Source organism: Lepeophtheirus salmonis, chromosome 5 (assembly GCF_016086655.4).
Source record: "Lepeophtheirus salmonis chromosome 5, UVic_Lsal_1.4, whole genome shotgun sequence".
Lineage (NCBI taxonomy): Eukaryota > Metazoa > Arthropoda > Copepoda > Siphonostomatoida > Caligidae > Lepeophtheirus > Lepeophtheirus salmonis.
The window spans coordinates 53,104,961-53,117,313 of NC_052135.2; the positions used below are offsets into that span (position 1 = coordinate 53,104,961).

A 12,353-nucleotide genomic window follows, 5' to 3' on the forward strand; every position below is an offset into this window, starting at 1 on the left:
AAGTGTAAAGTAATCAGGGCGTCCGCATGATTATACATATATTATCATTGTTTTGTTTTTTTGGGGCGGGTGCTTGGTTTGTCATATTTTTTGAAAAAAACCACCAAAAATAGATTTTTTAATTTTTTTTTCAATCCATATCTACTCACAAAAAATTGAATTTTTGTAAAATTTTTGAAATGAAATTTCAAAAATTATTTACCCTATGTGGAATTTTTTTTGAAATATTAAATTTTGTTCCAAAAAATTTAAGAAATCCATAGCAATTCAACAAAAATTCCTTTTTTGCAAAAAAAATTTAAAAATATACAGCTGTTCACCAAAAATTTTTAAAAATCTACAGCTTTTCACAAAATTAATTTTTTTGTTAAAAAATTTAAAAAATGAAACTTAAAATATTTGATTATTTGAAAAAAAATGTTAAATAATACATTTTTTGGAAAACAATTTCAAAAATATATAGCAATTCACAAAAAATTCAATTTTTGTAAAAAAAATTCATAGCTGCTCACAAAAAAATTATTATTTATTTATATATATTTTTTTAAAATAAAAGGATCGACGCTGATTATGAAGGTACTCAACTTCAAATTATTCTCTTATCAAAATGGCAAGTATAAATATAAAATCTGTAAAATGCGAAATAGTTCATTATTAATGTTATAATAATTCATCAACCTCAATTCTCACTCTTAGGAAGGAGTATCATAATTCATCTCCAAAAGGAGTATCTAAGATTGGTATTTAAATTCGCCTTGAATCGTATGAACCCTATAACAACACAATAAAGAACATTTTCATAAAATATTTTTTCTTATAAATTCCTTATATTCTCGTTTGTTCTAGTACATACTATTTTTAATAAAAAATGTTTTAGAATATTTAAGATAAATAAACATCTACTCAATGAAGTATAATTTATTCTAAAAAATGTTATTTACTAATAAATTTAAGTCTTTCAACATATCATTGATATTTTTCAAATGATAGATTCTTAAACTGTATAAGATTTGTGAGGAGACTACGAATTTTGGTTCCTTCTACAGTCTCAGTGTATAGCTTCCTCTCACTGGTGCTCGCAGTAAAGCATTAAACCAAGTTACGGCGTTACCTCGCTAACAAAAAAATAATCTATGTACTTTGTTGTCAGCTGTCGATTCGCTCATCTCACTTGATCCGTCATGGCTGTTCTAGAATTTATTCTTTCTGAATTAGCAAAAAGGGGTATTGTTTGTTAGGTGTCTAGTTTATTGTAGTAAATAATTATACATTATTATCTAATTTTGTAGACATGTTTGAAACATTGTAGTTACTAATACTTAAAAGTATGGAAAAAGTGCCTCATATGACTTGTATACCTCATTTCCTGTGCAGAATATGAGTGAATATGTAATATAAATACATGTTTGCTAGTGTGGCTCTTATTGTGTACTTTAGAAAACTACCTTCTAAATTGCTTCTTAGTGCAAATTTTTTTATTGCGTTGCCAAAGATTGTAACATGATTTGAGATACATTCAGAGAAGATTGACTCCTAAACTTGTGTCTAAAATGGGTAATTTCTATGGCCAAAACGCTTGCATATTGAATCATATGCCTGTCAATGTCATGACAACAAAAACACTCCAAAGGTCCACTAATAATTTCTCGGAGAGTTATCTCCTATATTATTAAAGGAACATTTGTCTGTTTGTCGACGCCTAAAAACTCCCGGCATTGTTGGTAGCTTCCTAAAGTATGTTATAAATATTAAGTTTATTTGTTTCTTGCTTTATAAAGTAGTTCACTCGCATTCAAATGTACCTATGCATGAAATCTTATTTTTTAAATATTTTTACAAGAAAGAAATGCTAATTTTTTTCCTTCGTGTTTTGCACACATTGTTAGATTTATGAAAGGAATGTTCCATTCTTAGATTAATATTAGCATAATAACTTGCATCCATTTAGAATTATGTACTATATATTTTTTTTTCAAAGTAGGCGAGACCAGGCAGAGTTGCAAACCCCTTAAATTTTTGCTCAAATTTGAACTAACCATACCTACATATAGTTAGTATTGTTTGAATATATTTAAAGTTTTTATGAATCAATAGTTGTTCCATAAATTGCATTTCAATACAACTCGTCAAATATTACTACTGTGACTGAGAGATCTTTGCATAAGGCTGGTCTTAAGAAGAAGCTTGATTCATGGGTGCAACACGAATGGACGCAAAATAGCCTTTTGGATAGAATTGATGTTTGCAAATCTTTGCTAAAACGTAACAAACTTGATCCATTTTTGAAAAATATGGTGACTGGCAATGAAAAATGGGTCACATACGAGAGCAACAGCTGAAAAAAAGGTCCTGGTCAAAGCACGGTGAAACATCTCAAATGATCGTCAAGCCTGGATTAATGGCCAAGAAGGTTATTCTTTGTGATTAGTAGGATTGGAAAGGAATCATCCATCGGGAAAAACACTCAATTCAGACTTATATTGTCATAAACGGAAAATATTGAAGCCGGGATCGACCAGAAGCGGCCAGAATTGGAAAATAAAAAGGGTGATGTATTCCATCAAGACAACGCCAGGCCACAAACATCTTTAACGACGTTGCAGAAGCTCTGAGAGCTAGGATAGGATGTTCTATTGCACCTACCTAAGGACTCCAGCAAGCAGAGCAGGACACTGCGCTCACGCGTTTCTAATATGGGTCTTTGTTATTTCTATATGGAATGTCTCTTTATAAGTGTTTTGCTACAAAATAAAGAGTTTTCAAAATAATAAAAATGAGGCTATATATTTCTAATAGAAGTGGTATTTTATTTGTACTTTAATCAAAATAAACATTAAAAACATATAAAAAAGAAAAAGCACAATCAAAAAGTACAAAGTTGGTCCAAGTCTACAAGTCAGATGATTTTGATTGAAATTTTACCTTTTTTTCTATTAGCCTCTGAATTCTTAGCTGCCATTTTCTTTTTTGTTAAAAATCGGATGCCATCATTTAGCTTAGCACTTAAATTTTTACCCATGACATTAAACAAAGCGAATGAAATTCTTTGAAGAAAAACTGACCAGGAGTGTCCTTCCTCGCACTTTACTCCCACAACGGCGATAATGTCAGAGTTTAAACTGTCCTGCATCCTGTCAATGAATGAGGCAACAAATGAAGCTCTAGGATTTGGGGTGCCAAGTAAACTGTCTTTCTCTTCAAGAGTAGCTGTGATGTAAGAGAACATGGAGTGAGCATAAAGACAGGAGAGGTAGAGAAGATCGGATGGAGTCGAAAACCCCCCTCTGCTCATTATGTCGATGAACTCTTTCAGGTCTACATGCTGATTGGATGGGCTATGGAAGGTTATTGAGTCCGTAGGTGTGTCTCTGATGACCACCAACTCTTGGCATGATGTACAGTTGATCTTCTTCTTCAAAGAAAAACCAATATACCCGGCAACAAAGTAGTGAGCATTACTCTCTCCCTTGGAAGCTAGTTCCTGGAGGTCATCTGGTTGCCAGTTAGTCAAAATGAGCTCTGCTTTTACCAGGTCTTCATCCAGCAGACCTTTAATTTCTGAAGTAGTCAGACCTGAAAATTTAAAAAAGTCAAATATTGTTATGATATTATTAAATTATGAAAATAAGTAATACCAAAATAAAGAAGCTTACTTTTAACAAATATTTTATTTACATCAGAATTTGACAAGACTCAGAATACAAATCTTTTTCTCTGCTTCCAGGATTTGTCTCAAGCTGATGTGGTAGATACCTCCACTTAGTTGTTTGTACCAGCCGAACCTTCTTTCGATGGCATTAGACAGGAACCAGGCCGAGGAGTACATAGGAGAAGTCTTCATCTAGTAGAAGATACTCTACCAGATCTGCTGCAGCAAAGCCCGTCTGCTTTGTTGCTAGAAAGGTTTCTGAGGCCAGGTGCTTTACTGTTTTGCCCCTTGATGAGGAAGTTGACAAAATCTCTCAAGAAAGAGAGGCCAAGTTTGTTCTTCTCAGAGATTGGTTCCCGAAGCTCATCTCTTTTTTCGTAGCCAACTCCAGGTGTCTTGACGTTTAGGATATTCTACATAGTCCTGAGCTCACATTCTCCCACATGAGTGCAGTTGAAAGAAAGTGCAGGGTTTCTCTCTTTGTTTGCCCACAGATGGATAGTAACCCCAGACTGTTGTAGATCGTTGTCATAGCCCGTTCTACACCCTGGAACACAACACTTAACGGGTATGAATGGAATTATAAAACGCAATAAAGATGGAGTCCACAAAGTAACTAATAGTTATTAGTTATTACTTATTATCTTATCAAACACGTTGCATTGTTTTTTTTTCAATGGACCCATATTGCATGCGTATTTGAATTCATGTTTGCACGTGCCCTGTCTTGCTTACAGAAGTCCTTGACCCACCGTATAGTCGAGACCTGGCACGAAGCAACTATCACATTTTCAAATATTTGAAAAACTTTCTTGATAGTACAAAACTGGCCTCAAGAGAGGTTTATGTGAAGGAGCTGGTCAAGCTTTTTACAAATAGGGACAAATACTTCTTCAATCGTGGAATTATGAAACTGCTTTCTAAATGGACAACTTATATGTAACAAAACAGGGCATACATGATCTAAATGGATCATTCTAACTATGTTAGTTTTATTCCCAAAATAAAGCAAAAAAAAAAACCCTCAAAACTTTTAACTTCACCTATAATAATCAAAGAATAATAATGACTATCAAAACATTACTATCGATCTGAATAATAGTTTTCATCTTATATCCCACAGAAAAGTTGACAATAATTTACAACATACCTATTATACAATGTGATGTACAATTTATAGCTGTTGCTTTTTAATATTCTAGAACATTCTAGACTCTGGTAACTGTCCCCGGTCTCCCCTATATTATGGATTGTATTTTGTCTTTATATAGCTTTATTTAATATGCATATTAGCCTCTAATAATAACATACAATGTGATTATGAATCCATGAAGGTTATTTAAGTGGAAATATTATCTGCTAGGTAGGAACAATTGTTGTCATTATCATTAGTAATAACGAGGAGACACATTTTGATTACTACTTTATCTAAATAATTTACGGTGGCGTGAATGAAAACCATGGGCATGATTAATCAATTGTCCCAATAAAAAAATTGATTGTTTGAAAATTTTGGGGCTCCTATGCAGGGATTGGGCTAAGACAAAATACAAAGTCGCTTGAGTCCCCCTTTTCTGTTTAACAAATTTGACACTTCTTGACATTTTGATAGAATGTTTTTTATATATACAGGGTGGTCCAGATAAATTTGAAAAATCTTTCAAGGCTTATAACGAATGAACGAGATGGGATAACACCATATTTTTTTTATTATTTAAAAACTATAGTTAATGAAATTCAATATTTTATAATCAAAGCTGCCTCTCTTGATAAATTCAGCCACACGGCACCAGAAACATTGGAGGGCCCGGCTGATCCCGTGCCAATCTACCTTCTTGATTATACTGGGCTTGTACTTTTAACTTACATTCCCTAGATGGATGGAGTAACCATAGAAGAACTTACACGTTCCAACAAGATAGTGCACTGGCCCACAAGGCCAAAAAAGTGCAGAATGTCTCGCCTACAAAATGTCCTCACTTTTGGAGCCTGGATTCTCAGATTGTAAACAATATGGATATGAACCCATGTGATTTTTATCTCTGTGGGAGGGTCGAGGATGAGACTTGTGCAGACATCTATTATTCGTCTGTGAAGGCCCAAAAGAAGTTCATTATCCGTACAATGGCAATGCTGGACGCGCACAAGATCCTCTGGGCTTGCCAAAGCTCCTGGCGCCGTGTGGCAGAGGTTATCAAGAGAGGCGGATCTATTATAAATAATTGAATGCAATTAAATTTAGCTTTCAAATAATAAATGTAGTTTGTTCGTTATAAGGTTTTAAAGATTTTCCCAATTTATCTAGACCACCCTGTATATGCAATATACATTTCTTTGTGTCAAAAAGGGACAATGAAATGGTCCCTCCAATATAAAGACTATTCATTTTGAGGGGGTGCATAAATACTTAAAATGAAAGAAACATGCATTCAGGGCTGTAAATATTATGTATTTTGTAATGCTTCCTTGATGCTTCACCTGTATTTAGAATTGATTATTTAGAATATAAATAATAATAATGATGGAATAAGTAAATAAAAGTTTGATTCAACAATGAAAATATATAATACCAATCTAAATTTGATCTTTTAATGATGAATTTCATTTTGAATGACTCTACAATACTGTACATTTATCAAAATACTTATCAGATTAGATTGAAATCATTATACCTTAATATGAATCAATTGTTAACGGGAAAAATAACAACTGTATGGGGGGGAGTTGAGACCGGGGATAGTTGCAACGCTCTTTGTTCTTAACTAAATTACTCCGAGCTGGTTTGACATAGACTCACCAAACTTTAACACAACATACCTAGATATGCCTGCTATTCTTTGAAATTATCTAAGGGTTATATTATCTCCACAAATTATATTTAAATACGACTTGTCAAATGTTGCAACTATCCCCACAGTCAGTGACGGTTGCAACAGTCAAAAAATATTTAATTTGATTTAGAAATTAAAGAAGTCCGACAAAATAATATTTTTTTGATAATAAATAATTAGATTGTTCATATAATTGAATGATTAATTTTCAATATAAGATAATAAGTGTTATAAAAAGAAACACATGAATTAATTAATAAACTTTTTTTTTTCTATTTATGTTTATCTCCTGGGAAATCAAGGCAGACCTTTCATAACTGTCAGACTCGACCATTTCAACTATTTTATCTAAATTTTCGAAAATGGCTCATCTGGTCCGTCGACGGAACCAAAATTGCATGTAATTGGCTGTTACAATATCAGGACTATAAACACAACAGCCTGGCCTGTATTTTGGCCTTGTTCGAAGAAAAACTGTAAATACGACATTTTTACTTTTTATTTTTGCTGGCTTTCATCTTTGATGCTCGCTTAAACAGCAATCAGTTAAAAAATAACAAATCTGTCTGAAATTTTTTATTAGTAGATTTATTTGTTTTGAACGCCATCCAATGGCGTTAGTAATTGGACGTGTGTATAAAACAGTTAATATAATCTCACGCGATACTAGCGCCCTCAAGGAAGCTATACTTATCTGCCGAGTAGTCCATTAAAGTCTAAGCACTTTGAATTTTAAACTTCAACAAGATATAATTTATGAATTAACAATAGAATTTCAACAAAATTAATAACATTACTAGATGTGTATCTGAGCTCTTTTTATTATTAATGTAGCCCCTTTTAGCAGCTATGACAGCTTCCAGGAGGCGGCGGAAGGCCGGACAGCTGATATAGATGTAGTCCTCTCTCATGGCGTCCCGGGGCCACCTGACAGTTCTCAGTGTTTGTATAATGGAAACTATAGACCTTCCCCTAAATATATTGTACATTATGTATATTTGATACTTAATTACAAGGTTCTCCTTGAAGACACATGTTAAAATTAAATTTATTTATTATCATAAATCTGGATATACATTCAATTGACAAGTAGAAAGTAATTAAATACAACTGCTTGGCTTAAAATTGGAGAAGGGCTTACGTAATATGCTTATTATAAACCGATGTGTATTAAGTAGAATTGAAAGATTTGAATGCAAAGATATTTTTGTTCATAATAAGAAAGGAATTTTAATTAATAGTTAGAGTCATTGTGAGAACATTTACTTACACAACAATATCCAAAACAGTTTCAGGTAACGGGGCATTAAATTTATTTGCTTATATATAAATTTTTTTTAATAATCGAGAGTGGTACTGTCTCGCGGCAAAATAATATACCTATAAGTGATACAAAAAAGGCTACCCCAGATACTAAAGCTGTCAGTTTTGCTTGAGTTAGTGCTAAAACATACAAAGGTTGCTGTCTCACTTTCGGGTGTCCAATAAGCTATCATTCTCTAAAAAATATTTTCATTGCATCTGAAGGAAGATGCGCAGCCTTTTCCTTGAGGATTCCCCGTTACAAAGATAGAGAATGGAACTACGCTGGAAATTGTTAAGTTTTTCCCACAATAGTATTGTCAGTTCTACTCAAACCTAAAATGTTTAATAAGTAGAATCCTGATGATAATCACAAGAACATCAAAGTTATAGATATTGTTTGTGTTTCTCTTTTAATTTTATCATTTTCGTATATACCCATATTTTGTAGTGGTAGACATAAGTATATTTTTATATAGTTTGTAAAAAACATAAATTGGTAATATTGAAGGGTTGGGCTTTGATCTGGGGTGTTAATTTTAAACTATAACGTTTATTTATGATTAATTTGATCGTAATCCCTCTTAGTGTATTTAATTATTATTTTATATATAATAATTTTAATGGCCAAACAGAAAAAAAAGTTTGTACGAGACCCGAGTGAATAATTGCCTTTTAGGTACGGGAGCTTTTTTTGTTTATTTATTGCTGTTTATTGCATAACACTCGAGTACCAATTGACTCGTGGCACATCACTACTTGAATAACTATTCAATCCATATAGCAGAAAAATAGGTAGAATTGAGTAGTTTTTTATTGAAACAATAAAGACCCCGAGGAGAAAGCAAGAGCGAGACATAAGTTCATATCCGCTGTCTGTTATATGGTTTTGGGGAGAAAATGAATTACTACTATAAAGAGGAGAACCTTGTACATTTAAAATAGCTTAAGTGCAGGTAAAATATTATAATTATATTTAAATTAATGTATATTCATTTTATTATGTATTTTTATAAAATAACATTGAATATAGGTGAGAATGCTTACTTCAGAGGGAGAAGTTAGCATCACGACGATCTATTAAACAATAAACTAAAAAGAAGAGAAAGTACTCGCAACAACTTTTTTTTCCTTTTCTAATTTTGAAAGGTAGTTTTTTCAACTCTACAAATAGGTAATATATCTTGATCTAAATATATACATAAGTTAAAAACATCTTCATCTTTTTTCCAAGGTGATCCCACTTATCTTGAGAAAAGTGACATCCATATACGCATCATAAATTTTGAAATACTTGCAGTACGGAAGTGAAAATGTTAAGAACGAGGGAAAAAATTAAGATGGGGAAATTTTGGGGTTTTTTTTCTTTTCTTTTATTTCAAGATAATATGAACAACAGGAAATTGTTTTGAAATGTGTAAGATCTGCAAAAAGTCTTTATATATATTATTATAAAAATTGTACAGTGGATGAGTCACTCTTAAAACAGCGTGATTTAATGTTTATTTCAAATCTACAAAAAGATCAAAGCTCAACAATTTCAAAACTTGTTCCCCTTCAGATATTTGTACATATTAAAATTACTCATTTATCGGGAGTTACAAAAAATTTACTAATAATTAGTACTGGGAAATCTAAGTATTTATTTTATGAAGATATTTCTTTTGTATTATGACGCTTAAGCCCAGCAAATACACTTATAGTTCCGCAATAGACTCTGACGATGTCTTTCAAGCCACTAATGATTAATGTATTTCCCTGTATTTCTATTATTTAATATGAGGTTTAGTTACACACACTTTTTAATAAAAATGAGCCCTCAACTCATATTTTTTTTCTTAGATCAAGTTTTACAGAGTCTTAAGATACACTCTAAAATGACTTTACGGAAAGAATTAGCATAAATATACAAACATACTTTGTTGTATTAATGTAGATTTCTAATGAAACTGTAAAGAAAAAAACATCAAGAAAAAAACAAACAACATATTATTGATTTTGAAATACAAGAAATCACAAATCAAATGATGTAATTTTATTCTAATTACATATATAAAGAATGAATAATTGTCCTTGGTGAATAAAAAAACAAAAAATAACTATTTAGCTTTAATTCCTATTAACCATGACCACAAGACAGACCTATGTGGTTTGTAACAACTTCTATGAATCTCGGCGAAGAGTGCTACTCAAAAATATGATCTTCAATGTTCCCCAGTTCGAACTGAACCCAATTTCCAATGAATGGATTCCCCTCCCTCCCCCCATTAATCAAGGATTAAAATAGATTCTTTATTAACTAGTATTGGAGTTCGGTCTGAAAATCCTAGAACGAACTAAGACCTTTATGATTTCTATTATAACGAACTAATTCGGTTCTTTAGTGAAGTTTTTTTATTGAAGTTAGGTCCGTACCGGTCTCAAATAAAAACTTGGTGTAGATTTGTCCCAAGGTTTCATTTAAAGGTAGATCTAGACCGATTTCATAGATGAATCATTGATGGCGTCATGTTTAGTGTTGTTTTAGTACTTATTTATTCAGGTAAGACCAGTTTAGTCTTAGATCGGGGCTTATCAGTCCTAAGAACTTCACCTCCAGAATGTAAGTACCAGAACTGATTTCAAAAAGAAGAAATATAATTGAGTGACGTCATCAAGAACCAGGCTTTATAAGTTTTGGACTAATATGCAGGGACAGGACTGCAGTCTTTAGTTCTTAATAAGGATCAACACAACAATGGGCATGTGTGTTTCAAACATCAACCTATAATGATGTCATATGAAGTTAAATGTGTTGGATAAATCATATTTACAAACTCATACACTCTAAAAATTTGTCTATATATTCAGATTGAAAAATAAACGACTTAAAAACGATTAAAGTTTAGTCTACGGTCTCAAATTGCAGTTTGGACCGAAAAAACGAGTCTCAACACTAATAAATACAGATCACTTAACTATATTTTTCTTCAAGAAGGGAAACCCTTAAGTAGAAATGAATGCACGTGGTTCATTTGAATATACACAATATATCTTTCTCAGCTGTTCTCCTCCCTAAAATCTACGTTCCTCCCAATAAAAAGTTGGGTGTTCTTTGTAAGAAGATCTCTTTATCTCTGATTGACTATAAAGGATCCAAGCTTGAATTTTTCTCATCAGAAGTATCAAAGCCATAAGGATATTTTACTTTATCTATTAATAAGGACCGATATTAGCACATGCTAGAGATATATGTACTTCAATCTTTTTAGCATTAGGGTAAGTCTTTTAAGTCTTCTATAACTCTTTTATTGTCACGATCAACTTTAGCTACTTTAAATACAATTTATGACACATCTAAAGTGTTCATCAGAATAATTTGTAGATAGAAAATGACGGATAATCGTTGAAGAATAATGTAATCCAACATAATTATAGATAGGGGAGAACCGGATGAGCTTTTGCATTTGTTCATGGAACATTTATTTATGAGACGAATTCATAAAATTATATTCATATTAAAGAAGAGCTATTTGATTACATTTCTTAGAATGTACCCTACAATCAGTTTTGAGACAAATTATTCTAACTTACTTTTATGTTTAAATTTTGTAATATAGTGGGTTGAGCAAGGAAATAAATTTGGATAGTTGAAGTATGAACCTTGTTCACAGGTTGGACAATTTCGTCTAAGTAGGTTATAAAATGTCATTACTTAAATATTATATTAAGGAAAATCATGTGTAAGAGTATTACATATAAATGAGAAACATTACCTTTCTGTGAGTTGGAGTATAGGTTGTGCCTATGAAATGAGAGAGGTCTCAGCTATACTTTGAGTTAATAGGGCACATATTTTGCAGATAGTTAGCTCAAATAACTTTTGAAAGTTGTAGGAATAATAATTCTTAGCAAGAGAGCTGCGGACACATGTATAAAATTAAAAAAGTTTTAGTTAATTGTGGGGTTAGTTTATATACATATGTATATAATACATCGTTCAATAAGTCTCGTGGCAAACTAAGTAAAACTCAACATTTTAGCTAAATTCAACTTTATTCATCAACATAGTCTCCTCCTTTGCAAATAATTTTAACGATCCACAGAAAAAAAAAAAAAAAAAAATTCAAATCTTAAATTTTTTGAAAGAAAATTTCGACTATTAAATTTTCTAGTAATAAGCAAATATTTCTTAATTTGGGGAGGGTTACCACCTCCCAGCCCACCTCTTGCAGCCCCTAGTTACTCACTAAAAGTTCCGTCATTTTGGCCGTGCAGTTGTTATGTAACAGTCGTTTGAGTGTGTTGATGAGAGTATTTTTGTCAAAAAAAGTATATATATATTTTTTTTGTAACACTACACGCTTCTCCCAGTGATACTCCCATCTCTGTAACTCAACCTGTCTGTAACTTCACTGGGAGAAGTGTATAGAGTTGCAACATATCAACTGATAGGAAAATAAACAATTATATCAGTTACAGGAAAAACAATGACAACCCGATAGCATTATTAAGAAAAGAACTACATTGACCCCTTTAAAATTTTTTTATACAATATCTAAAAGAAAAATGGAAACAAATTATGGATTTTT

At 32.0% G+C, this 12,353-nt stretch overlaps 1 long non-coding RNA gene across 1 annotated transcript; it reads right to left on the reverse strand.

Annotated features, from left to right (window-relative positions):
• Positions 1–2,786: 2,786 nt before the first annotated feature.
• LOC139905593 (uncharacterized) lies at positions 2,787–11,752 on the reverse strand. The gene is made up of 3 exons (XR_011780474.1): positions 11,538–11,752; positions 3,654–4,196; positions 2,787–3,573 (listed from the first exon to the last, which is right to left on the reverse strand). It is a non-coding gene; the product is annotated as an uncharacterized lncRNA (long non-coding RNA).
• Between the last annotated feature and the right edge of the window lie 601 nt (positions 11,753–12,353).